General features: G+C 41.2%; 1 protein-coding gene across 3 annotated transcripts in view; it reads left to right on the top strand.

Moving 5' to 3' along the window:
• Positions 1-24,213, top strand: part of path (solute carrier family 36 member pathetic) — an 81,645-nt gene that overhangs the window by 39,255 nt on the left and 18,177 nt on the right. For 2 of the 3 annotated variants that reach the window (XM_072296989.1, XM_019040618.2), the window contains exon 2: positions 12,307-12,364. The exons of the other annotated variant lie outside the window; for it this stretch is intronic. The gene's annotated coding sequence lies outside the window, so the exon portion shown is untranslated. The remainder of the gene's footprint in view (positions 1-12,306; positions 12,365-24,213) is intronic. 3 annotated transcript variants of the gene reach the window in all.

Below are 24,213 nucleotides of genomic sequence, written 5' to 3' on the forward strand. Positions count from 1 at the left end.
TATCGGTTTGCTTCGGCAACGGCTAAATGGTCGACCGTCGTCTCTATTATCACGGAAGTGTTAGATGGATGAGTCTGACGCCGTGTTTTTTTAAAAAAAAAGAACGTTCTTTTCCTCACCAGATGTCTTGCGAAGACTGATCATATCTTACACGGTGTCGAAAAGTTTAACTGCGACCACTGGATCACCCAAACAAACATTCATACTTCAAAGGCCTCGACAAAAATGTCCCCTTTTTATGCAGAGGGGGACCGCCAGTGCAAAAACGCTCAGGCATTTTACAACAAAAGTCTCGGAATGTAATCCGGAGAGCATTTCATTACGGACCTTACTACGCTCACCGATAACTTGAGGGTTATGGAAAAGGACCTGAATCCGTCCCGTCAGAGCGGAGCTTACATCGTAAAAAGCGAGGAAAGCACTGTGGATTAATGGAGAATTTGCATGCAAACTTTTTATTGCTTCATCTGAAAGTGCTAAAAAAGCTGATTTCACAGCATTTTTTATAATTTTTTTCTGATATCGGAAAGAGTATAAAGATTGATTTAAAAGGGAGAAAATGCACCCCCCCCCCCAATGACGTCATCTGGCGGCATTTCCCATTGAAACACTAGTATTTTAGCAGATTAGATCATTTTGTCATATCTTCACCAATAATTGTTCAATTCATTTATCAAGAGTATCCTTGTGTTCAGTTCACTCAGTAGTTCCACTTAAACAGGATATTCATCTTTCAGACACCTCCAAATTCGAGATTTTCGAGATTTTCATATAACTACCCCTCGACCGCTTTGGGGTCCGCCTCCCCAGGCGGGGTGTATTTCAGACTTTTCCGATTCGCTTATCGTGATTTATGGGGCCATTTCTATCCGGAACAACTCCACGACTTACTCTAACTGAAGTTTGCAACAGGCCCATTGTCCTCGAAACTTCACATATCTTTACATCTTCAGGATCGTGAAGTCTGCTGGATTTGACACATAGTGATTAATGCCAACTGAAGTTTGCCTTCAATTTCGCTGGGTATGCATAAAGAAAAGAACCAATAGTCATCTATCAGGAATATAAGCCCTCATCCTGCTCGCATATTTCTCACGGAGATTGTGAAGTTGCGAGTGTATTCCAGACTTTCCCAATGCGCTCATCTTGATTTTTGAGCCAGTATACGCAGGGAACATCTCTCTTTGCTCTAGCTGAAGTTCGCAACAGGCCCATTTTTAATTTCATCCGTCATGAAAAAATTTGATCGCAATGTTGCGGTGCCTTTGTCTGCGATTACCTCTCTTGAATTTCGCAGGAAGAGTCAAGAAAAACCAAGCTCGACCGGGACTGGGGATGGTCGGGGGACGGACCAGCTGAGTATTTTGAGCCGATGCCAGACGTCTACTGCGCGGCGGGTCATTTTCCTCTGCGAGTTGCTTGAGGTCCGTCTCGTTCGCCCCCGAGGAATGCGATGAACGATGGACGTTATTGCGAATTTCGGTCGTTTCAGTCAAGGACACCGGTTGTCGCTCTTACTTACGTGATTCTTTGTATCGCTCTGCAAAAACGCACCGGCGCGGCGCGAAAGATGATCCAGACTTGCGTCTTCGTGGATCTAAGCAGAAAAGACATCCTTTGTGCATGATCGTGACCGTGCCCTACCAGTGAACTTAAAATATTCAAAGTAAATGGAAGAGTCCAAACGGAAAATGAATCCTCTTTATATAACCAATAAAGTACAGTACCAAGCGTTACGCAACGCAGCTCTGCTCTGAAAAAAAAAAGTTCGGTGAATCCGAACTAGTTAGGAGAATATGGAACCAAATTTTGTTCGGTACACACGACCGGATTATTCGGTCTGCTCAACCGAACTGTTCGGTTGCCGGAAGCCGCCAAGCGCCATGACAAAACGATCAGAACCGTTTCTCGAAAATAATTTCCATCCATAGGTAGAAAGTTTCTTACGATAGGTGGAAAGTTTCTATCCAGTTCGGTTCAGCGGACCGATCACTTTGGTTGAGGAAACCGAACAATACGGTCGTGTGTACCGAACAAAACCCGGCTCCACATGCTCCTAAATAGTTTGGACTCATCGAACTTTTTTTTACAGTGTACCCCTCCTTTCTATTACATACGTAACGTCGGCTCAGGCCCCAGCGTTACGGATTTTATGACCTGTTTTCATGATATTTTAACAAACAACGCTAAGCTCATAAATGGACCGAGCCTGTGTTGTGCAGTTAACCTAAATGACACATATTGTTCCAAAACTACTTTTTGCAGATAAAGCCCATCCCTTAATGATGCTCAATCGGCCGGCACTGAAACCAACCACATTCTAACTTGAGCCCAATGATCAAAATGATCAAATATGAGCAAAAATGATCGGTAACATGTACTCTTTTATGCGCAGTGCGAAACACACTTCAGAATATCATTTCGTTCATTATGGCAAAACCCAATTAAATTGGCCATGTCCGGCCCCGTCACCTTGCCGCTATTTCAATAGTTAGCGTGAAGTTTCGCTCGATGAACCGCTATGAAACAATGTAGTCGCAGTAAAATTTTCGTCAATAAATAAGAACGAAAATGGCTCAGTGCCAAATAACGATTTTCATGAGAATCTTGTGGTTACACTCTCACGTGCAATCGAGGGGAGCGTTTCCCGCCAAAATTTGGGAAATTCTCGATTCAACTCGACACTTGGGAATGTTAATATGATGATGTCACGAGGTCCATTTTTTAGGAATGGACCACTAGACAAGGTACGAATTTAAGCAATCTGATACATGCCTCTTTACCAGAATTTCACGTAGAACACAATTTGTGCAACGAAAATTACTGAAACCAACCCCTAACGAAGATATTAACGTTTTTATTTCACATTGATTACGAGGAATTTGCACTGCCCGCTCACAAGATACTCAAAACTCTACTTGAGTCAAATCGCGCACTACAACGGTTTCAGCAAACTTCTCAATCGAGCAATGGTCATGTCCCATCATGTGTTGTTCAAACCACAAGAAATTTGCTAGAGCTGAGCCAAACCGTCAAGATTGAGGTTTTCAGATTTTTATATCGCAGAGACTATCATGATTAACGTTTAGCGCGCGATGTGAATCATGTAGAGCATTGAGTTTTCATGAGCGGGTGGTTTGCATTCATGCATCAAGAATCATTAAATGTTTTCGTAAGGTATATATTATCGCATTTTACGTGAAATTTTGATTAAGAAACATGTATCAGAATGCTGAAATTCGTACCTTGTCTAGTGCTCCATTGTCGACAAGCAGAGCAAAAGAAGTCAGATGAGTCAGAGTACACGAAGATCTGCGTGTTGAAATTCTTGCTTTCATTTCAAAACTCCATGTTTTAGATAGCGATGGTTCGCGGTGGAAGAGAACTTGATCGATGGGGTTAAAATTGTTCGGAGAGCGAATTTTCTCAATTTGTGCGTCGAAGATTTGGAATTCGATGGAATGATTGTGTTGTCGAAATGTCGAAAAAAACTGGTTTGCACTGGCAATTTAATTAGTTAGCAGAATTCCGATCGGAAACCATATACATCAAGCCTTAAATGTCCAATTTCAAAAAGGCCTTTCAGGCTTAGGCGCGCCGGCAAGAAATTGGATTACTAGCTTGAAAAAATTGTTTCTACTTTAAATTCAACCCTTTTCCCAACTTTTTTTCACTACCCGTCAAAAAAATTCGTAAAAAAGTCGAATCGCTCCACCCTCAGCTTCACATCGGTGAAAATGGCGCTTTTGATACCCCAACCGCAGGGGGAAAATGTTCTCTTACTTGGACCTCCGGCTTTTCTCAGATGGAATCTTGTACACGAGGAAGTCACATACGCTCTCTGGACAATCGATGCGTGCCGGGAGGTTGAAATCGCGTCCATATTCTGCTGTGCTAAGGAAAAACGCCGTATGATTATTTAGGCGTTACCATGTTCCCTTCAATACCAAACAAATTTACTGGGAAAATTCTGAATACTTTTCCTCGAATTAACGAATTTTTCAGACATTTTTGTTCCCTATTAAATCTAAATTATCTGAAAATTCCAAGGGGAAATACGCATCACTTTCTTCAAATATGCGGGCTTTATTCGGGGAAATTTGGCAACTATCGAATGTTCACACGGCGTTCTTCCTTAGCACAGCAGTATTCTACCGTGCTAAGGAAAAACGCCGTACAGTACAGTACACTCTGGATTATCCGGATTAATTGGTGCCGGGCCCGATCCGGATAAAAAAAAATCCGAATAATTATAGTAAACACAAACACCACCAACCAACACCACGGTATTCTCATTATGTATACATCATGTACATACCAACACGAATTTAAAAAGTTAACGCCAAATTGAACGACTCAATGGTGATTGTGAATGGTAGCCGACAACGATGAATTACAATACAACGATTAAAGCGCGCAATGCGTGAAGTATTCCTACAGTCTTGTAGCCGCTAATGTGCGTTTTAGGCTAACTAACCGACTGCACTGCTTCGGCGTAATGCGAGAAGTATTTATGCAATCTAGTAGGCGCTAATGCGTTCCACGCCAACCTCACTGTTTGGCGCAATACGTGAAGTATTCCTTCAGCCTTGCAGGCGCCAATATGCCTTGCGACCGCTTCTCCGCGGATCCGCTCTCATATCGGAATGCGTACGTAGTTACATGGTTGCAAAATCGATCCGGATAATCCAGAGTCCGGATAATACGAAGCCGGATAATCCAGAGTCTACTGTATAAACCTTCAGGCGTTGCCTAATTTCGATTTATAAAACACGAATTTTCTGGCAAACTTATGAATATTTTTCCCCCATTTTTAAAAATAATTTTGCCCGCCATTTCACCTTAAGTTCCTGAAAATACATAGGTAGAATATTCATAACTTTCCTCAAAAATAAACATTTTATTGAAGAAAATTTGGCAACTCTCGTATGAGCCTTGAGACGTTGCCAAGTTTCCTTCGATAAAAACCGAATTTACTGGGAAAATTGTGACTGTTGTTTTCCAAAGTTTTCAGGCAATTTTGTACGCAATTCAATCTCAAATATCTGACAATTTCAAAGAAAAAAAATGCATGAATGTCGTCAAAAAGACACGTTTTATCGAGGGAAATTTGGCAATTCTCGAATGTTTATGCAGCGTTCTTCCTTTAGCACGACAGTGGGGTTTGCAATTCGCAGTCCGCGAATGTCAGATGACGATGAAGCAAGAGTCCGTGTGGTACCGTGGACCTTTCGCCGAGGTCCAAGTTCGTCGTTTTCCGTTCCGCACGACACGCGAGTCGCTAACGCCGTTAAAAGCGCCGATCTGCACACGGACTCTGATGCATTTCCGCGTTTTTATCTGGAGCCCGGATTCCGGCGTCAGGCGTTTTTCGAAACGGCCGTGGCCCTGACCGTGGCCTTTATGGCTCTTCTCCGTATCCGCTGATTCACCGCGGGTTCCGCGACGCCGACGGGTTTTCGCGGAAAGCAAGTGGAGAGCATCGAGAACGACGTAAACGAGAGTGTGAACTCCGCCAAAGGTAAACATCTGCGATCGTTAGTGCACGTAAAAATTGAAGAGCTCCGTTGCCCGCTTCTCGGGAAACCTCGCAAGAGGCTTCCACTATATCTATTCTGCCGAGCCAAGGAAGAACGCCGTATGAACCTTCAGGCGTTGCCAAATTTACTTTGATACAAAACAAATTTCCCAGTAAAATCATTAATTTTTTTCTTCCATTTTTCAGATAATTTTATTCGCAATTTCACCTAAAGTTTTTGAAAATTTCACGTAAAATATGCAAACCTCTGCGTTTTCGTGGTTTGGCTTAGGAAAAATGCCGTATGAACCTTCAGACGTTGCCAAATTTACTTTGATAAAACACAAATTTCCTAGTAAAATCATTAATTTTTTCCTTCCATTTTTTCAGATAATTTTGTTCGCAATTTCACCCAAAGTTTTTGAAAATTTCACGTAAAATATGCATACCTCTGCTGAAAAAAAAAATTATCGAAGAAAATTTGTCAATTCCCGAATGTTCATACGGCGTTCTTCCTCAGCACGGCAGTATACCTAGTATCTTTTATAGGGACAGTATTGCCACCCCCAGGGGCGTAATTTTATGCAAAGGCGTTGAAGGGAGGGGACAATCGCCCACTCTTCCTATATTTGAGGTGTTGGGTGCAGAAAGGGCATTTCGTGATTGCACTGTTTCAGAATCTCTACCACTAATTTGTCAAAAATGACATTCACCCTTTGACAGGCACTAATATGGAATCGACATAACTGCAAATATAACTCAAGGACTGGCAGGCCAGTAATCAATTTTTTAAAATATTTTTTTTAGGAACGTCTATTCATAACTAATCGTGAGTTCTGTTTTTCGTTATCTCTTATTGAAATTTCATGCTTAAAGGATGAGAACCGAATAAGTTTGCACGCTGATTTCAGCTTCGAAAATTCCACAGACGGAATGAGGGGAGAGAGTATAATCAGCAACTTAGCAGCTCAAATTAAGAGCGTTTCTAATTACTTCTGGCTGTTCTTATTAATGACAATTAAATGATGCTAGTTTTAATTTAAAAATTCTACCGGAGAGTCAATGCCAAGAAGAATTTTATAAAATCGATAAAGTCACAGAAACCAAGCAATTGATCATATTCTGGAGAGCGCTCTAACCTCATAGCAAATTCATCTATCAAATTACGCTATTCTTGTGATTCAGGACATGTTTTTCACATGGTTTTGTATGGTACCTATTTCCATGATATGCATCCCCTTTAGCATCGGTTACCATTGCAGGTCAAAATTCTCAGTGTAAATTCGACTGGTTTGCTTAATGAGAGAACAAGAGCCGCAATAAGAAATAAATTCTCCAGATTTTTCTGAAGAGACATGACACTTTTCTCTGAAACACTACGAACAATAACGAACCATGTTCAACTGCGAACAGTTCGAACTGGAATTTTTTTTTCAACTTGAAATATGACACTTGGTGCCATGAAGAAAGATAATTCTAGGTCGATCCGTTCAATTTGTTTGAGATAAAAAGTGTCTTGTATTATCCATCAATCACTTAAGAAAAATCTGGAAAATTTATTTCTGAAATCTCCGGTGCGTAGATGTTTCCTTGTTTTCGAGATATTTTCGATGAAAAATGAACCACGCGTTACTTTCTATAAGGGCCTCAGCAAGTGGCCAGGCAAATTGGCCAATCAGAGACAACTCGTAAAAGTAGGGGGTGCCACCAGCCTACAACTTCTATTGCGGACCTTGTTTTCTCCTAGGGTTTGCTTGACGCAGTCTCCAAGCACGTCGCATTCAAATTCTAAATTTTACACTTGCGCCCCTTTCCACCCTCTCCCTCACCACCTATGGTATATATGTATAGAGGAACCATATCGGGAGTGAAGATTTGGCTGAAAATATTGAGTCCAGTCATGTATAGAGGAAATCTATATCGGGAGTGGATCTTTTGCTGAAAATATTGAGTTCAGTTGTATATAGAGTAACTCCATATCGGGAGTGGAGATTTTGCTGAAAATATTGAGTCCAGTCGTATGTAGAGTAGTTCCATATCGGGAGTGGAGATTTTGCGGCCGAGTGCACTCTCTTATTAAGTGCAAGCCGACATCTAAAGAAGCGCAGCTGCTGCTCGGCAAAATGGAGTAAAATTAGACGCTTTCGTGTGAGGGAATTTTCCAGACAGCTGAAACTTGTTCGAAGTTCAGCGGCTGGAACAACGCTGCCGAATTTACGGATCCCTTCGAACCAGGTATCCCTCAGAAGGGATTTTCTCGCTCAAATCGGGCGGCGCGGGTCCGCTCAATTGACGGTGCCCCCCTGATTTCCCGCGTCGAAGCCCGCTCGAATTTCGGGCCTAAATCTAAATTGGCGCCAATTTCTGGGTCTTCAGAGGTCGCGGTGTCGCGCCGCGCCGCGCGGGAAACGCGGTGAACGGCCCGGCGCCGCGACAGACCTTGATCTCCAATCAGACGATGGGTTCTCCGCCTCGCTTTCGGCTAGACTTCCCTTTTCGGCAGCCTTAAATCGGACGCTTTTGAAGTTTGTGGAGGGAAAAATGACCGATAACCCCATCATAAGCCCCCCCCCCCCCCTCCGAAGGCCCAAGCGGCCCAATCACCAATGTTTCCGCGCTCCAAATCGGTCTCTTTGCGGTGACAGAAAATCTGGGTTATGATTGAATCGGTCCGTATGACCGTATGGAGAGTACTACTGAATCCGTCTGTTACAAAAGGGCCCAAGCGCCAGACATGAAAATACGATAAAAACAGTTAAAACTGTATAAACCAACCCGTTTTAAAAGGCAGATTATTAAATAATGTGATTAATTAATTCATCTTTTAGAGCTCTGCACGAACCAATTGGAATTGAAACACTCGCAGACAGAGACGGTGAGATCATGATCACTAGGCAGGAGATTGGTACCTTATGGAATGGAGATGTTGCATGTGTGAGGAATTTGCGATTTGACTGTTGATTCTTTTGTAAAAGTTCGTGAGAAACACGATGGTGCCACTGCTTTTCTCTGAAATCAACTCCCAAGCTAAAAAAAAGCTCTCAAGTTAAGGCCAAAATGGAGGGGATATCCTACGCTATCCTGAGAGTCCACCTCTACATCAAGACAAACTCTCCATGCAAAGATAGGGAACAAATACATTGACAGGGCTGCCACTCTATTTGGGGACTCTAAAACTGAAAACACGGCAACCCTGCCAATGTATTTGCTCCCTATCTTTGCATGGAGAGTTTGTCTTGATGTAGAGGTGGACTCTCAGGATAGCGTGGGATATCCCCTCCATTTTGGCCTCAACTTGAGAGTTTTTTTTTAGCTTGGGAGTTGATTTCAGAGAAAACCAGTGGTACCATCGTGTTGCTCGCGAACTTTTACATAAGAATCAATTGTCAAATCGCAAATCCCTCACACATGCAACATCTCCATTCGGTCGGATGGTCGCTTAACTAAAAAAAAAATAAATTCATCATTAGAAAAAAATCGTTTACTTCCACCGACGGAATTTTGATTTAACGTCTTGAATTAACAGCTTTTCCTATCGGCAGTTTTGAATCAATCATCACTCAAAAATCAAAATCAAAAATCAGTTAAGTACATGAGGCAACAGAACATCATTGTTTACATTTTTAATGTAAGGGATGGCCCTCTTTAATTTTGTCATCTGGTTATCAAATGAATCGATTCAATCAAGAGTGAGTTATCACAACCAATCAAGATAAGATAACAATCGAGAACTTTGATCGAAATAAACTAAATGCGTCCATACCTCTTTTTTAGGCCAATCAAGTTTAAAATATCGATCATGCCGCACCAAGAGTTTGTCGTCATGTGGAACAAAGTTCGGTTATACGAATCAAAGGGTTGGTCCGAACCGGAAGTTCGGTCATACAAACCCGAAGTTTATTGTTTGAACCGGAAGTTCGGCCATAAGAATCGGAAGTTTGGTCGTACGAGCCGGAAGTTAGGTCATGCGAACAGAAAGTTCGGTGCAACTGATTATGAGTCTTTTGATTGGAATTAAACTTCAAACTTGGTTCCTATGATAGAACTTTTTTTTTCCAGTCATCGGCGTCCTCTCCTATAATAGCACGTCAGTATACTCGAGACTAGACAAACTATCAAGCTCTGTTCTGCCTTGCTAAGTAAGAACGCCGTATGAGCCTTCAGACGTTGCCAAACCTCATTTGACAAATCTCGAATTTTCTGGAAAATTTGTAGATACTTTCCCTTCAAATTTTCCGGGAATTTCGTTCGTAATTTGATCTATAGCGTCTAAAAGTTTCAATGAAAAATATGCATAACTATCCTCTAAAATAAGTATTTTCTGAGAGTAAATTTGGAAACATTCGAATGTTCATAAGGCGTTTTTCCAATGGACTGCAGCGTTGTACTGTCATGCTAAGGAAAAACGCCTTGTGAGCCTTCAGGCATTGCTAAGTTTACTTCCATAAAAACCGAATTTTCTTGAAACTCTTCCGACATTTTTCTTCAAATTTTTTAGAAAATTTTGTTCGCAATTTGATCTAAAATATCTGAAAATTTCAAAGAGAAATGCGAAAAAGTTTCTTCAAAAATGCATGTTTTATGTAGGGAAATTTGGCAAAATTCGAATGTTCATACGGCGTTTTTCCATAGCCACGGCAGCGTTGAAGTCGTAGGCGTCGCATCGCAATGCGTTGGAGGCAGAAATGGCCGGATTGTCCCCAAATTGGCCACGAGAATCAAAGGCAGGAAGCCGTTCAAGTGAACGGCTTCCCTTTCGAAAATAACCCATCGATCCGTTCGGCTGATATTCCACCGTCTGATGAATAGTTTTCCGCGACGTCGGCCCCGGTTGTCCGCGGATGATGGCTGTGTTTGTGCCATTATGCCATTATTAGCCATTATTAGCCGAGTGTCAAGGAGCCTAGCAAACAGTGGACAACAAAGCCAGTGTTTCGGCCACGAGAGGCCACAATTTCGCGCCTCATTAGGATGCCTGTGCGCGGTCCATTGTTGCCACGATTCGAGGAAGCGAGGACAAAACGTGGCCTCATCAATAGGTCAAAGAATAGAGAGGACATCATTTTAAGGATGCTACGTCTTTTATATTTCCGTGCTAAGCAGAATAGCCGCATCAGCAATCGAACGTTGCTAAATTTCCCTCAACATAATATTTTTTTCTATGTTGTATACTATTCTCTTGATATTTTTGGATACTTTAGATTGAATTGTGAAGAATATTTTGTGCAACACTAGTCGTGTTTTGTTCGAAACAACAAAATGTTTCCTTTTTTTTTTTTCTTTTTTTTTTCTACGCGATTCTGAACAACCAATGAAGGAGCAACTTCCAATTTTAGGTTAGAAAACGGCGGTGCTTTTTTGAACAACATAAACGACCTGCTTTGAGCACGTTGCAGTTGTTGTACAACAATGTTGCTGTAGGGGTGCCCAAATTTTGCGCGCGAAAATAAGCCCCGCCCCCACGACACGAAACAGCTTCGATCAAAATGCGATTGCTGCTTGTTTTCACATGTTGCGAGTGTTGCCTCCGAAGTAAATACGACTACTCAAGGAGAAAAATTTATAATCTTCTAAGAATACTTGTATTTCATTAAAGGAAATTTGACAACGCTTTGTTTGTCATTACATTACCTGTGTTTTTCTCTAGTATGTCAGCAAAGTAGTTGAGTTGCGTGTGATAATGGCGCGTCGAGGAGAAACGTCGTATGAACGTCAGGACTTCACCGAATCTCTTCTGAGTATTTACTTTTCTAGGAGATTTGTGGATTCAGAGACCTTATTTTCAATTTAATCGAGGATGTGACAACATTGGAATGCTCATACGGCATTTCTCTCAGCACGATGGCATAGGACTCTTTTAGTGAAGCATTTTTATGAATTTGAGGAGTGGTGTAACCAGGGTTGGACTGGCTCGCATCTGAGGGCGTAGACCCTTGGCTGGTTAAAGGGGCGTAATGTGATATTTCCTGATTAGGCATCTACCCTCCGTGGAGAGGGGTTCAGAAAATTTTGGCAAAGCAGCACAAGTTCACGCTATTTTCAGGTTTAAAATGTATTAATCGCACAGAGTATAAATTGCAAAATTGAACGTATTGAAGTAACCGACCAACTTCTGAAATTAAGAAAGCATACAAAATTAAAGCCAACAGACGCATCCGAACACCATTATTTCCAAAAGAACCGAGCCAGTGCTGCGGTTTACACGAGCTTAAGACGTGGGTCTGAAAATCCATCCTAAAAAAGAATCAGACAAGAACCTGGAAAAAGAAGAAAGAACGAGTATCAACACAGCCGAAGACAGGAAAGACGTATTCGGGCCTCTTTTTAAACTTTTCTCCCGAATCTGAACGACACCTTATTGACAGCATATAGCAGAGCATTGAGAGCTCACGCTTCGCGACATCGCGCCTTCAATTTCTCAGATGCAGCACGGACGTCCATCAAGTACGAATAGTTGTATCTCTGCGCCGTCGTTAACGCGCATCCTTCCCCTCGCTTTATTTCCAATTGTGTTTGTTTCCGTTTGTCTCATTCGTAATGGTTCTTCAAACTAGTAGCATAGAGTAGAGCCTTGCGAGTTCACAACTCACCCCATCGCGTCTTACATTATTTTTCATATGCACTGTGAACATCCATCTTGCGCGAAAAGTTGTATCGCGCTCACACTTTAGATGTCTCTTATTTTTTAATTTCGAGAGGTTAAGAGTTGTAAATAAAATTAACTTGTCAAAAATGTGTGTAATATGCAAACTCAAATCACTATAAACCGATTTATTTTTATGTTTCAGGTGTGTTTAAGTTACTGTTACTAGCTGAATTTTGCACGGTGATTTCAAGAAACCCAAGGTATGAAATAGTTCCTCTTCTTTGGAAATCCAGTCCGCTAATCCCTGACCAGGCAATTAAACTTTCTCTATTTTACCATACATTTTTTTCGGTCTGACTTTACTTCATGACGTATGCGTTCTTCCACCCCCTCCCCCCTCCTGTGAGTCATTCAGCGTCAATTTTCAAGTTTTTACGCAAACCATGATTATTTTTGAATAAAACTCTTCGACTCATGAATGCCCTCTGAATATGCGGGCAACAAAACTTACTTAGAAAGAATGGAAGCAAAAATCTAGATCTGTGATACAACAATCCTCTCTTCTTACGTTTCCTACTGATTGTGTGAAACTGTGTATAATGTTGATGGAAATTTAACGTCAATATTGCTTTTTTTTATTCAACATGGTGAGCACTATATTCATTTAAGATAAATTATCCAAATCTTTGTCAGACCGTCGTCATTTTGTCTTTCCTCCACTGAAAACTGGAGCTTCGCACTTTCGTGCCTTCAAAATTGGGCAACGTCTGAAACAGTTAGGCAAGTTCTTGTAAAATCCATCCAATTTTAGCTCAATGTACCAACCTTAAAAGTTCGTATTGCGTAAAAATAATCATAATAAAAAAAAAACCCAAACTACTAATTTTTTTTCACTCAATCCTAACATTTTAATATTGCATTAGTTTTTCATTTTCAAAAGCACTTGAATTGAAATTCTTGTGTTCTTGGTGCTTCAATTCCTGCTCTGTTTAGTGTGATAGACAAAGTATTAGGTAATGATGATCCGTTGAAGTAAATATCTGCTCTCCAATAAAAAGCGTGGCTCACTATAATATTTGCTTTAAATAGCTGGATAATGTGGATTTTTTGTTTTGCTGCAATAATCGTGAGAATCTCGTGACATCAGGAAATTGTTTGAAAAGCTCATCTCTATCTCATTTTTCTGTGAGTGCAGTTAATGACCAACGCCAGCGCATTGCCGGCGCGTCCCTTTTCTAGGAAGTAAACAAATGCGAATCTTTTGCACTTTTTGCATTCCAGTGCAAAGCTGCTCTGGTGCCAGAATTCAGAGCTGCATGGCACTAAGCAATTTGTAATGATGCCCTCACCTACACTCTGTAGCCAAAGATACTCTAAAAAGCTAAACCCCCTAAAAAAGAGAAAACAAGTTTGGAATGACCGAATTTGCATCCAGGATTTAACAATTTTCTTCAAATTCGAGCTGTACTTGGTAGCACCTAAGTCACATTGAATTTCACAAGCTAAGTAGATCTCTTAGTTTCCCAGTTCTAAAAAATAATCCCCAAGATTTGGAACAGGTTCAATTCTGGGTGTTCCGGGCCTTGGAAAATCGGGATTCACTAGGGAACGAAAAATATTTGAGATATTCAGGGAATATTCCAGGACCTTAGTGTTGTACAAACCGGATTTTTTTTTCTCCACTACTTGTTCATATTTTTTTCACAGTACATGCAGGTTTTTATTCAGCTTTAGGTATTAGAAAAAGTATAACAAATGTATTTTCCCCCCTTTAAGCCGCAAGAGAATTTTTTTTCCTCCTACAAAAGAGCTAGAGAAAGAGAGAAAATCCAAAATTTTTAACTGGAAATGTTCCGAGAAGTAATTTTAACGAGAAGTAGCGTAAAGAATTCCGGACACCGTGGTACAAATTCTATGTTCAATATAAATTAGCGAACTGCGCCCGTACATTTACGCACGGAAGTTTGAGAATTGAAGATCTATAGCAATCTGGCAATGCAGCAGATGTAAAAGACTTTTAAAATAGCATTTTCAGCGGTCGACCGTTGGAGGTTGGACAAACTTTGGATCGGACAAACATTTAAACCTGGCCTCTGTCGCTCTTTCCGCAACGATGAGAGCATTCCCAAGATAAGATAAACTTAACTTTCAAGTATTACGCTCTATCACGCACGGAGATTTCATTAATGAAACGATTAAACATTACAATTATGAAAATGCTGAGTGGTAATAGAACTTTGCACCAATAGGTACTGGGAGGAGCCACCAGGCATTTGATGAAATAAGCTGACAAATATAACCCTTCTCAACGATCGAGGTGGAGAAAAAAGGACCGGTTAAGAAATTATGATTGGAGGGCAATGATACGCAATCCCTAAAAAGAAAAATAGATTCCAGGAAGTTGAAAAATTGAAGGTTAGGTTGTTAAGAGTATGACGTTAGTTTCTCGAATTGAATTTAAAAAAATGTGGAGCCGCCAGTAATTTCAAGTGACATCTTTTTGATCTCATGAAAACCGATTAAAAAGAAAAATCAATACACGCAACTTTCAGTCAGAAAACGCGCGATACAGTATTTCAGGTCAAATTTTTTTCTACGTCGTTACCCTAAATCAAACTTTCGTTTAAAAACTCCGTCGCAGCTTACTGGGCATTCTCTCTCTGTAGAACGCAGTTGGTTCCGTTTATTTTGGCTTAGTTGAGAAACAATAACTGCCGTATCAAATTACATCATGTCAGCCACTGAGCATGTACTCAATCAAGTGATCCAGCAAATTGGCAACATTTTCTTTTTTCCATTTAAACTTATGGAAGTGTATCGATTCTTGGAGGGGCCAGGTGCTCCGACAAGAATCGATTATTTAGCATAGGTTTAAACCATTAAACGGAGGCAATCCGGTGTTGTCAAATTGCTGGATCCGCCTCTGACCTTTTGTCAGCACGCTATCTTTCGTGGTAGGTGCCAGAACTGCATTGATAAAAGCCGAAATGAACTGTTTTTATTTCGTGTAGGTATTCGTTCTCAATACTTTCTGTTTATGATTGTTTTTGATATCGCGTGCTGGGATTAATTTGAAAGCAATCCCTAATTCAATTATGGATTGGCGCGTTTTCGGTGTTTTAAAATGTTCACTCCTTTTCATTTCTATTACCTACAATTTTTATTTTGACCCACGTTTTTCAAAGAAAATTCTTCATAAACCCCGAGATACATGCAGGTTTTTACATGCATGAACTTTATTTTCAACCGATGACGTGTGGATAATCACTGCACAATGTGTGTTGGCTCTTTATCTCCAACTTTTTTTTTTTAAATAAAAAAGAACAAAAATTTTCTGTAAAAAAAAAACACTCTCATATGATTTAACAAACTTTGTTTGATGGTTACTACCAAAGAATGCACTCCGAAAGTTTTAAGAACCTTTTTTGGTTTATTAATTAATTTTAGTAATTTGTTTAGGAGGGCTGAAATTACCTCATTGGTTTCTTTGGGATCGATTTACCCCCGTGAAAGTCACAACCTCAATTTTGAGCTGTTCTCGGGGTGTAGACCAGTGTACCGTTCGGTTGGATCACCCTGTAATGAAAACACTCTGAACTCTGAAAATGTATAAAAAACGTGCTGAAATCACTTGAATGTTTTCAACCTCGAAGAAACGGTGGGTGCATGGTGATGAAATGAAAGTGGTCGTTGAGGCAGGGCCACAAAGAAAGCCGGGTTGCTAGAAAAAACAGAAAAATCACAAACTTGTGAATAGTTAAAAATGTGAGCACTTCAATAGTCAGTCTGGCATTTTTCCATCCTAGTGAGTATAGTGATAAGCTTCAAGAGGTTTGACTTCGTCCGAAGTTCCAACATCGGAACAACGCAACCGGCACTATGCGTTATGAGCCGTAACACAATACGCAAGTGAACGAAGTCAGAGCTCATGAGTCCTTGCGACTGGGCATATTCTGTCGCTAAATTATTAATTTAAAAAAGTAAAGGAAGAAAAAAATGGAGATTGGGATACATCCGTCTCGCGAAGATTTCTCCCTATGAGGTAGCTGAATTTAATCCTGCGAATTCTCTACTTAATCCACCAAGCTTATCCATCACAATATTTAAGCCCCCCTCCTCCATAATATCTTACCGCGCGCGCTAGTAAATGAAGTACCTGAAATAGCACGTAATTTTTCTTGCCATAGATACCCTCAGAAATGTCTTTCGTACATTTCCCGAAACTTCCTAACTGATCTTCCACCAAAACTGTCCTGCGTAGTTCAATCGAATCCAATTGCAAATCTACGTTTCTCCCTTCACTTTCATTACATTCCCCTGCAAAGAAACCGCACAACCTGTCGTGCGTTCAGAAGAACCGTCCCAGAATCCGTCAAAAACCGAGTTTTATGAAAAAGTTCCTCGATCTGAATCGTTAAACGGTCGAATCTCACCACGCTTGCATAGGAAAGTTCTTTTGGCACTCTCTGGGAGAGAAACTAGTCTTCCGTGTAAACCGGTTCAAATTAAACTTGAACGGTGCGAAACCTTAACCACTTCACAGTAACAAAGGTGAACAACGAACACTATTCTACAGCAGTGGAGATACGTAACTATCATTAGAGACCCTTGGAGATAAAATAATGTCAATATATGTTCCACAAAGTTTCTAAGATTGTTCAACTTTCACCCACCGTCTGATACCCTACGCCTATGCATGATGCAATTGAAATTTTTCGTCCTTACAAGCTGAACATTTAAAAGTAGCAAAATTTCGCTGGTAAATATCTCGCAAAAAGCGAAGTCAATATCTTCATGCATTGAGGTTGTTTCATTTTATCAGCAATTTTATGCCTAAAACCAGCTTTATAGGTAGAAAAAACTTAAAATTGCAGTCGTTATGGTAATAATTTTCTATACGAGAGTCGTCCACTATATTCAATCAAATTCCTCGTCGTAATGAGGTAAAATGAATCTCTTTGTCCGTGGGTTAAATTTTTTACTTTCCAGACGATTAAAAAATTCACGCTAAGTGATAACCATGCTCATTTTTCAGTCATCAGATCTATCTTTAAACGGAGTGTCTCCTGCGAAATTTTTCATGTAAACAGTAGGTGAAATTGAAAATCGCCGACACTCATTAGAACTTCGCACATTCGAACAATTATTTTAGTTTTCACTTTTAGCCAGTTCCTTAATTTTTAATGTTGCTGTAGCTCGACAAAAAAAAGATACAATAATCACAGCTTGAGCGCTAAGCTGGGAAGTATCAATAAACAATGAAGGCGCTTCTTTTGCTCTGACGTTCTCTCGTAGTTAATTGAAGACTTTCTGGGACAATGGCTCATAGTTCCTATTCCGGTAAAAATGAAATCCATGAGAGATAGAAATCGGGAAATAAATTATACCGGAAACAGAAAATGCCCTCCATAAGTTTGTGTGGGAATGCGTTCAATGCGGGAATGTGACTCCTCAAATCCGCTATATAGCTGTTGGGGCCCAAAAAGGAAAAGGCAGCCAACCTATGAACTCGAATTATCCAGTGCTACTAATTTAAACTCCGAGAGTAGGTACTTTGATCAAAAATTATAAAAGCTCGTCTAAAACTTTGATTTCGCATACATTTTCTCAGTTTCTAAGTCTTATTCTTAAAAATGCTTGTTTACAATGCGCTGTCGGCCCTATTGATTAATATTTCAAATGCATAGGTTGGCAGCGGCACTTTTCCAGTGATTTTCGTTTTTCTCGTTGTCGCTGTTTTGGGCCCAAGAGCTACATAAATCTAGAGTCCCTTTATAGAGAGAGTTGAGACAACGCTGCTTATGGATGTCACAAACGGGAATAAAGATTAGGTACACGAATCGAACGTTTTTTGTAATCTTTGATCAACCCATTCCCTAATTCCTCTCCGTTCTCTCCCTCATTCCATTTGCTCCTTGCCGTACCTCCAATTTCCCAGTCCAGTCCAGTTTATAGTATTTTCAATCGGTGAAAATGTAATTTTTATTCCCGTTTGTGACACTGTGAAATCCTAAAAGAAGGGAACTTATCAGATATGGACTCGCGTTGTCTTTACTCTCAGTATAAAGGGACTCGACGTAAACCGAGTTGTCCACACTCTCCCTATACAGGTACTCTAGAGGGTTCTAGTCCGCCCGCACACGTCGGAACTCAATATGGACCACTAGACAGGGTACGAATTTCAGCATTCTGATACATGTTTCGTACATAAAATTTCACGTAGAACACTATGCGCACAACAAAAATTACCGCAATTAACTCCTTACGAAGATATTTTATGATTCTTGATGCGTGAATTCAAACCACCCGCTCATGAAAACTCAATGCTCCGCGTGATTCACATTGCGCGCTAAACGTTATCATGACAGTCTCTGCAATATAAAAATCTGGCAACCTCGATCTTGACGCTTTGGCTCAGCTGTAGCAAATTGCTGATAGTTTGAACAACACATGGTGGGGAATGAACATCGCTCGATTAAGAAGCTTGCTGAAACCGCTGTAGTGTGCGATTTGACTCACGTAGAGCTTTGAGTTTCTTGTGAGCGGGCAGTTCAAATTCCTCGCAACCCATGTGTAATAAAAACGTTAATATCTTCGTTAGGAGTTGGTTTCAGTAATTTCCGTTGTGTGAATCGTGTTCTACGTGAAATGTTGGTTAAGAAACATGTATTAGAATGCTTAGGTTCGTACCCTGTCTAGTGGTCCATTCTCCCTCAGAGTGCGGTAACTTCGTCGGTCATGGCGCGACGTGCTGGCGCGGAAGCGACGATGACGCAATCCGTGGGGCCGAGGCGTCATGAACGCATCTCGGGCGTCGTTTAGTGGGTCACAAAATTTGCCCCCGCGTCCGCGTTCGCGTCCGTCATAGGTTTCGTCTGGCCGCGTCGTCGTCGTCTTTGTCGCCGTCGACGGAAGCAATGATGGGCCCCGATTCATTTGTTCACCTGTCGCGCCTCCGACTCCCCCGCAATTATCGGCGCAGCGCATCTCATTAGAGCCGATTGTCTCCGCGTTTATTCGGCTCTGCACCCCCCGTCTGGCCTCCCCAGGGGGGGGGGGGGGCACTCACACCGGCGTTCATTCATGGCGCTGCACCGAGGTGGCACACTGACACACAGACACACAGCCACCGTGTCGTGGTCTTCGGCGCACTGTGGGAGTTGCACGCTCTCTGTGTCGGTCATCACTTGGATCGAGTTGACTCCAGCGGGCTGATTTTTGAAATTGATAGACAAAACTATAGACAAAATTATAGACAAAGAGGGCAAAGGGATATGTAGGGATCGTATGTTGCGGAAAACGTCAAATGAACCTTCAGGCGTTGCCAAATTTCCTTTCATAAAACACGAATTTATCGGGAAAGTTGTGAATATTTTTCCTCCGATTTTTCACACAATTTCGTTCTCAATTGTATCTGTAATATATGAGAATTTCAAGGGAAAATATGCATAACTTACTTCCAGAATAAATGTTTTATTAGGGGAAATTTGGCAACATTCGAACGTTCATACGGAGTTTTTCCTTAGAACGGCAGTATGGATAGAAGAGGGTGGTTGGAATGGGCAAAGATGCAATAGATAATTGACGAACTAACAGCAACCCACGGGAGACCCCACAGTTACTCCATAAAGAGCCATCCATTTCAACCAGTAGGATCGCTTTACACTCTCTATGTCTTTCTTGTCTATCGCTTTGTCTATCAATTTCAACAATCAGCCTGCAAACTCGATTACTACAGATTCGGGTCCTAGGACTTCTAACATAGGTACAGATGGCTAAAGCACGAAACCACCCATCTCCGTTTGTGACGCTGCAGACCTCCTTTTATTATACTTTATCTTTTCCCTTAAAAACTAGTCATGGTAATACCTTGGAAACTGCGTTGATTTTTCTCTTCAGCTGGCAGAATATCCTGTAAGAATTTCAAGCTACAACGTTGACACCGTTTCTGTCCGAAAAAATAAAGTAGGAGCGGAAATTTTGAAACATTGCGATAGAGATACATGGTTTCGCTCTTTGGCTGTCGAATGTCAGATGAGGACACATTAGAAATACCTTGGAAGAAAGAGAGAAAGTAGAAGAATATGAAAGAACAAGAAGCAGAGGAGAGAGGAGGATAGGAAGATAAAGAGGACAAATATAAAGAAGGACATTAATTACGATAACAAGAGGACGAAATAAATAAAGGAGAAGAAAAAGAAAAAGAGGACTGAGTAAAAGATGAGTAGACAGAAGAATTTCTATTGTGTTAAGCCAGGGAAAATCAGGAAAATGTCAGGGAGGCATGGAATCGTACCAAACGTGAAACCCTACCGCGCTGTAAACGTCAAATTCACGTGCTCTAATTTTGTGCCTCCGCACCGCCGGAATTTGGAGTGTCCAATTCGATCCACCAATAATTTCTCGATACACCACTTCACTCGGCCTGTTCACCTGTGCGGTAACCTTGCACCTTGAGTATGGAGAATAATCTGAGCTCCTTTATTGATTTTTTACGCATCGTAACTCCTGTTTTACGATTCCAGTTTACGACGCGCTTCGAACCCAAGTCGGGAGCTAACGTCACGATATACTCGCTCATGGTGCTCGGAATCGCAAATATCGCACACAAACGTGGACGTACTTATGCTAAAAGGAACTATGTCCCATGCTAACCCTATGCACATAGTTCCTTTTGGCATAAGTACGTCCACGTGTCGCTTCGGTAAGGAGGGAGCTGACCCACATCCACATGCACCGAGGAAAAAAAGTTCGGTTACAGGGATTGAACTTCGGTTCATATTGAGCACCGAACTCTCTCGATTCAGGAAACCGAAGTTTTCGATCATAGAAACCGAATTTCGGTGAGCGGAACGAAAGTTTGATTTCTGATATATGTGACCGATAACTTCGGTTACCAGAGCCGAAAAAGGCCCTGGTAAAAATTGGCAGTAGAATCTGTGTTCCAAAATACCATAGACCTACAGCCGGCTGTAAAATTTTCAATAGCCTCTATAGCCGGCAACACAATTTCTTATATCCTTTTATAGCCGATAGCGATTAAGCAACATCCTGGCCATAAAGTGTATGCTAAACGTTACTAATTACGGATGGTGTGAAATAGTTTCTTTCAAGCGCCGTGGTACGCTGCGGCGCGGCGCGTGGCGCGGCGGGCGGGCAGTCAGCGCGAAACGCGCATTGGCGCCTACAAACCTAACAGGGATACTTCACGCATTGCGCAATGCGTGAAGTATCCCTGTTAGGTTTGTAGGCGCCAGTGCGCCGCTGCTCCGCTTTGTGTTAGGCTCTAATATTTAATCTCGTGGAGTCAGCGTTTTTCAACTCATGACTTTGAAATGTTTGCACACTCTCTATGGATTATTCTCATTTTAATTGATGAAAAAAAATATGTATTAAAGGAAAATATAATGTGTGTTTACACATTATATTTTCTATAATGTGTGTTTAGTAAATATTAAGGTGGTTCCGTATCAAACTTAATGATTTCCAAAGCACACAAATTTCTACACAATTTCTTATAGCCTTTTATAGCCGATGGCGAAAAAGCAACAGACAGGCGATAAAGTGTAAAGCCCGGCGATAGGAACTATAGCCCGGCTGTATAATTTTTTATCGCTTCGTGTAGCCCGGTCGTATGATTTTTTCCACTTTCTACAGCCAGCTATATGATTTTCTATCGCCTTCTTCAGTCGGCTATAAGAACTCCTATGGTATTTTGAAACGCAGCTCCTATCGCCAATGTTTACCAGGGGGTTGGTGTTTAATTCTTACCATACCTGTTTCTCAGTGCAAGTACATGGTTGCTAGGAATAAAAAATGGAGGAATTTTTCATCAGGAGTGAAACACTAGGCAAAGTACGTATAAAGTATAGCTCTCCGTTGTAACGGGAAGTTTGGAAATCGTCTTTTAAAAAAGATGGTATAGATGCGAAAGAAAATTTTGAGCCATCGCTTTTGAGATGCGTGTTTTGCCACTTTCACCATAGACTTTTTCTCTATCCTTGGTGATTGCGACCGAGTGCAGTTCCCTTAATCTGTTGAGATCAATCAAAAATCTAATAAACAATAATATTTTTTTTTAATCCACACGGAGAAAAATCAATGGCTGTATAACCAATTAGTGGTTCGTATGGGACACCACTAAAAGTCGTAAATAAACTAATGATTCTCGGTCTGTGAACCATACTAAGGTATCTCGTACCATCACTAAAGTATAATGTGCTATTATCATAAGTTTCCTTTATTACCATTAGTGGTGTTCCATATGAACCACGAATTGGTCTTTAAGCTGTAACTTTTTCTCAGTGCGGAAAAACTTTATAAAATATAGCTTCTAACTAAGTACATAAAAGTAATCAGCTCACTGAAGCTTTAGACTACAGAAAGTAAAATTTTGATTCAGGCTTCCCTAGAGGACCCTAGACTCCCCTTCCCCTTTTTGATATTTGCGAGTATATTAAATTAACGACATGTTTTCTTGCGGAAAAGTCAACACTTTTTCCCATGCTGTTGATTCGAGATCTTCAAGTGTTGTTTTTTTTTCGTCATCCGCCCGTGACTGTCGAAGATTTTGAGCTGGAGATACCTCCTCAACAGCCGCCTCTCACACGCTCGCAAATCCGCCCTCTCGAACGATAACAGAGCGCGCACCTCAAGGGACAGAAAACACGTATCCGTCGGCATAGTGTGCCACACAGTTAAGTCGTTTTAGCGGCAATGCCCTCGCCAGATCTCAGGTGAACGATCGACGCTCGCGATTTCTCTCGTATCGTCGAGTGCAATTTAACGCCGACATTGCACTTGACTCGTTGGCGAGTAAACAAATCTGTTGCTGCTAAGACCCCCTCCCCAGTCCCCATCCCTGGCGGCGAAGAAGCACGAGCGAAAAGAATCATTTTGCGAGTAAGGACACGCAAAAAAAAAAAAAAAAAAAAAAAAAAAAAAAAAAAAAAAAAAAAAAAAAATTATAGATTACAGGCACTTACACGAGATGACTTCACAGAATTGCGCCTGCGATGATCATAATATGTCGTCAATTTGATGGCTAAATCAAGGTAGAAGATTGATGATACGATCTGAGACAAAATATTTTCGAGACAAAAGTCTCCCTAATACTTTCTGCTCCAGTTTGTAGAGGATACTTTCGGAGTTAAAGTAAAGCTCACACTGAAAAAAAAGTTCGGGGCTATATAGACATACCGGCCGTTCGGGGCTCAAAGGCCGATAGTCTCGGGTGCTGCACCCGGAACTTTCGGACTCTGCGCCTGGAACGTGGATGGTATGTCTAATTATATGTAAAGTTTCAAACATTGAAGTAAAATTCGCGTCTTATTGCATCGGTGACCCACTTTCCATGCAAAATAGCTGTTGATGCACCGATGACTTACTTGCATGCACAGTCTCCGAGTGTTTGTTCGCTCGGTTTGGTGTTTGCGCAGCCGGAATGTGTGTGACACTGTAAGCGAATTTCGGGTCATTTGTCTTGCGAACCCGTCAATCCTCTAAGCAGGCATTTTTTTCGCTTTCAGTGTCACAAGGAAAGATCCCAGCAGAGTTGTAATACTGGAAAATACTGAAAGGTTGATCCGGGTTAAATTAACCGATTACAGGAAAGTGGTCTAAATGGGTCAAAATAAGAAGGTTTTCCATCTTTAAGGTTCTTTCGAAAAGTGCCTCCAGATGGAGCGATACACTTTGCCCAGGAATTTTAACCAATTGTGGGAAAATAATCGGTCTCTCTAAATTTTGGCAACATTTTTGGACTGAAATACTTGATAAATAGTTACTTTCCATAATTTCTCATGCTCAATCCACCGATGCCTAAAAAATAATATCGACCTCTCGAGTTGATGGTGGATTTCAGGGTATGTCGGATCTTTCATGGTAAAAAGATGGTCTTCCCGTGAACCCCCTTAAACGCTTCGAAATGTCGCTATTTTTGAGGCCTTGCATGAATTAGACGTAATTCTGCCAAACGGAACTATCTGCATTATTACGTGAGCCCTGTTATGCGTACATTCTTAATGGTCTCAGGGCTCACGCCTTAATGCGCATGGTTCCGTTTGACAGAAATACGTCCAATTTAGCGCTGAACATTATTAGGAGTGAC

The sequence above is a fragment of the Bemisia tabaci genome, chromosome 2, assembly GCF_918797505.1.
Source record: "Bemisia tabaci chromosome 2, PGI_BMITA_v3".
NCBI classification, from domain to species: domain Eukaryota; kingdom Metazoa; phylum Arthropoda; class Insecta; order Hemiptera; family Aleyrodidae; genus Bemisia; species Bemisia tabaci.